Genomic DNA, 5003 nt, shown 5'->3' on the forward strand with positions numbered 1-5003 from the left:
AACAAACTCCTTCTCGAGGCTTCATTTTCCTCTTTAAAAGGGGCACGCAGAAGGAAGGAAGGGGATCCGTTTTCACCCTGCCATCGCCTCCTCCCAGCAGCAGTTGCCACCGACTCCTCCTTCACGGTGCTTCCTCCCCAGAATTCCTGCAACTCCAAGTAAGTGCTCTTTCCTCCTTCCTCCTTCAAAACCTCCGCAGCATCTTGGTAAGTCCTCCTTCCCCCCTCATTAGCTTCAAGCTTTTTGTCAACCCTTTCCCTTTTCGTCTCCGATCCCCACTAACGCACCCATGGGAGAATTGGGTTGCTTATAGCAATGCCAATCCTCCCCCTTGTGCAACAGCAAACAGAGGGAGCAATTCCAACATTTACATATCCTTTTGATTCTAGTTTTCTAATTAGATCTAATATCCTTTACATTACTTTTTATATTTTCGTTTTATATATTTCAGCTTATCTTTCCTCTCGTTCTTGAGGCTATGTGATCTCATCGGCCCCTCTCAATTTAACTTCATTTTAGTTTTAAAAATGATTTCCTCAATGACATCCGGTCTGATCCAGTATTAGACCGGGTTCATCTGACGAGAAATTTTTTTTTTCTTGACATCATGCTTCTCCTGAATCCTGGAATCCCCAGCAATTTCGATTTTCTTTCATATCAAATCCTCTTTGATGATCAAATTATATTTTGGTTGTCATTTGATTTTCGGATTTTATGCTTTATCTTGCGATTATCCGTTTCTAGTTGATTTCCTGCTACAATCATCATCGTCAAATTTTTTTTTTTTTTACGATCTCATTTAGCACATCATTTCATCTCATTTTCGGCGTTCATGGACATTTTGCTATCTTCGGAGACCTCGTTCAGTCATACGATCCTCACCCTATACCGGCAGCCTACTGCGACAGAAATTCAAATCAGATTTGCTGAAGAAATTCGGTATCTGGCCTAGGTTTATCGAGTAAATGGCTCCACATTGATTGCCATCTGATTTTTTTTTTTCTTAACACTTGAGGTCTGCAGATACGCCAGTGTGATGATTGCTATGGCCACTATCTTTATATTTCAATTTTTTTTTTTACCCCTGTTTTAGCATTTCTCATATCATTTATGCTTCTCATGTGATCATACCTGACATACGGTGATGCTCTCTTTGATTAAATGCCTTGAATGATTTCTGCCTTGATGAATTTCTTTTTAACTGTTTGAATGTTGGGGAGGGAGATACCTCTAATAGGAGATGCCTTTATTATGATCACACGCTCATCAAAGTTTGTTAAGGTTTTGTTATTCAGACGATCGTAGAGGTAAGTTTGAGTTTGATTGATTTATTTATTCACCATGTTATCTATGATATTTTTTGTCGTAAACATGAGTTTATAGCATTGCTGAATTTGTCTTCTGCCTATTCTCATATATCTGTACATAAATCCTAAGTTGGGACTGACGTGTGTTCACATTCTTTATAATAGATTTCTTAACTGATTATTTCAATACTGCTAATTCCCATCTTCTCCATTGTCATTTCCCCGTCACATGTGGTTGAGAAGTTAAGTCTCGGGCCCTTCTTTGTTTTTGTCATTCCCCTTACATATACCCGTATACAGGGGTCTGTATACAGGGATTTGTTTTTGTCATTCCGTCTGGACAATAAGCAGAATAAACTTGTTAATGTCAATAAAAGGCTGTGGATATTAGTAGTTCCCCTACACGTATACACGTATGGAGCCTTTAATTTTCTTACATAATTGTAGGCGTTAAAATAATATTATTGAAGGTTTTTTTTATGTTCTACAAAGGACAATCACTAACTTGATAGTGGGTTCATGTAGGAAATTGGCTTCTTTGTTTTCATCTTAGATAGATATGGTGTTCTGATGGTTTATAGGAACACAAGTGATGAAGCTTTCTTGGTCATACAAAGTTTCTACTCACTATGTATATTTGTTTTAGGTGATATACCTTTGAAGGAGTAGCCTACCTTTTTAGGTTTTAATGCAAAGGTTGCTATTCAAATTTGATCTTTACTAATCTAAACCATTCTGACTTTTTTTTTTTTGTTGGATGGCTGGATTTCCTTGATCGGCATTATTTGGTTTAAATTCAGTTTCAACATTGTTGGTCAGTGGGCAGTCACTACCAGTGTCGATTTTTCACTTGCACAGTTGCTTCAAGTGATCATCCTACTGAGTACTGGCGGTGCCAATGATGGCGGATACAAGGCCTCTAAATATGTTGTCATTTGCTTCCATGCCATTTTGAATAGCCTGTCCATTAGTTGGTTATCACTTTTGGACAGATCGCAGCTGCATGGAATGTTGTAGGTGTCTCTGTCCTTATGGTTCTCGTACCTGCTGTGGCAACTGAGAAGGTAAGCCTTAAATTTGTTTTCAAGCATGTTAATACACAAAATGATGTTGGGACCCGAAGTAAATTCTACATATTCGTACTGGAGCTACTTATGAGTCAGTATACCCTGACTGGTTATGATGCATCAGCCCATATGACAGAAAAGACCAAGTACGCAGATAAGAATGGACCAAAAGGAATAATTATTTCTATTGGGATATCTATCATTGTTTTTTGGATGTACTTAATTGGCATCACATTGGCTGTAACTAACATCCCATATGTTTTAAGCAGTGAAAATGATGCTGGTGGTTATGCTATTGCTGAGGTCTTCTACTTGGCTTTCAAGAATAGATATGGCAATGGAGTTGGAGTTATCATTTGCCTCATAGTGGTTGCAATTGCCATCTTCTTTTGTGGCATGAGTTGAGTAACAAGCAATTCTAGGATGGCATATGCCTTCTCAAGAGATGGAGTTATGCTGTTCTCATCATTATAGCATAAAATAAACAAGCAGGAGGTTCCAATAAATGGTGTTTGGCTTTCAGTGTTTATTTCATTTTCCATGGCGTTGACGTCTCTAGGAAGCCTTGTTGCATTCCAGGCAATGGTGTCAATTGCAACCTTTGGGCTCTATATTGCTTATGCACTTCCGACTCTTTTCCAAGTAACATTAGCCCAAAAATCATTTGTTCCAGGCCCCTTCAGCTTGGGCAGGTACAACATCTTTGTAGGGTGGATTGCAGCCCTCTGGGTTGCCACCATTACCATTCTCTTCTCACTCCCAGTCGCATACCCAATTACTAAGGATACTATGAATTATACACCAATTGTTGTCAGTGGCCTTCTCTTCTTTACAGTGTCATCCTGGATTCTCAATGCAAGGTACTGGTTTAAGGGGCCCGTAGTCAATGTTGGCTTTTCAGATAAACAGCTTACATATGATTGATTTCTAACTGATGTAGAAAATATGTACCACAAATTTCTTCTTCAGTTAGAAGCTTCCTATTTGTGCGGTTTGACTGTTTATTTGTCTGTGTAGCTGATCATGGATACTACATGTTAAACCTTAATACAGTTCATTCACAAGACTCTGTTCAAAGGAGCCTTGCATTAATAATGAGTCGTGACTCCCCTGAGCTCTCACAGTCCATTATTCAGGAGCAGGGGCGTTACTAGAATATTGTGATGAGAGTAGAATTCTATCATCAAATGTCACAATGGCGTTGTCTACAGATGGTATTTCCTAAACAGTAATATCACTTTTCATATCGTAGCATATTCATTGCTTCCATGCTGCTATAAGCACCTTATCACCATTCATCCTTCTTATACATTCTCAAACTCACTCCTGCAAAATCACCTACAGCTTCAACACCCAGCCTGCCACTTCCCCTGTTCATCACTTAATTGTCTTTCCTCTGTACATCTTCTCCTGCAGCATCAGAAGTATTACATATCCATTTGTCACCTACAACTACTTCCAGTTCCACACTCTTCATCACACACTCCCAGCACATGCATCCTTTCCACTACAGTCATTTCACTCTTCACAAGTATCCACAAACAGTTTTGAGACTGTTTTAACCTTCCATCTTCATGTCCTTCATAGGCAGTATACTGCATTCGTCACTGCATCAACACATCCCTCATTCTGCATATCATATCATCTTTTTGCGAGTGTCTCAACAAATTCTTGTACTCATTCCCAACCTCAATTATCATCTTGTAAAGCATTGTATATGTCATTTATGTATATATATATACATATATATACGCATGCTTATATACATATATACATGTGCGTATAGATATATATATATAGGCATGTATATCTTTTTCTACCCTTTCATCATAAATATCTGGATATATGAGCATTTCACCTGTGAAATTCATATGATATGAGAAATTTTTTTCCTATATTCACACTAACCAAGTGTTTTTCAGGGAATATGTGGAAGATATCATCGTTGGGAGTCATAAATTCAATTTTGATGTATTGTAATAGTTAGATCTTAATGAGGATTTACATTTCCTGTTTTAGATAGAATGAATTAGCATTGTAAATATCATGAATTACTTGTTCTTCATGCATTTTTCCTTTTATTTCTCAAAATCTCACAATGGTGAAATATGAATGACACGTGCACCATTTCGTAAAAGGTAAATTAATCCTAAGTTGATGATCCACATCAATGGCCATAGTCAGGGTGTGGACAAAACTTAGTATTTTTATCTTTTATGAAATAACACTGGATCCGTTTTCAAAATTCATCATATTTTCCTTAAATATTTTCTTCTTTTATCAGAATTTAACTTAAAATTAATTCAAAACATATACCAATGGCCATAGTCAGGGTATATTGAGAGTTAATTTCATTTTAAAATTCTATAAAAGCACCCAATATGTTTCATTCTTCACCTGAATTTAAATATAGATTATTATATAATACATTCAATGACCATAGTCAAGGATGTATTACATCTTCAATCTTGTTTTAATTCATTTAAAGAATGGAATAGCTTTTCAAAATCCAATTTCAAAAGATTCTTTAAATTCATTCATCATATAGGATAGAATTGCATCATATTTTTCAAAATCCCTTTTCAAAAACTCCAAGTGATATTAAATCTTCAATCTCTGTAAATCCAAT

At 36.7% G+C, this 5003-nt stretch overlaps 1 pseudogene; it reads left to right on the forward strand.

Annotated features, from left to right (window-relative positions):
* Positions 1 to 832: 832 nt before the first annotated feature.
* Positions 833 to 3298, forward strand: LOC149851249 (amino-acid permease BAT1 homolog pseudogene; annotated as a pseudogene).
* The last annotated feature ends 1705 nt before the right edge of the window (positions 3299 to 5003 follow it).

This window comes from Nuphar pumila, chromosome 1, assembly GCF_984573655.1.
Source record: "Nuphar pumila chromosome 1, dmNupPumi1.hap1.1, whole genome shotgun sequence".
Taxonomy (NCBI): Eukaryota; Viridiplantae; Streptophyta; class Magnoliopsida; order Nymphaeales; family Nymphaeaceae; genus Nuphar; species Nuphar pumila.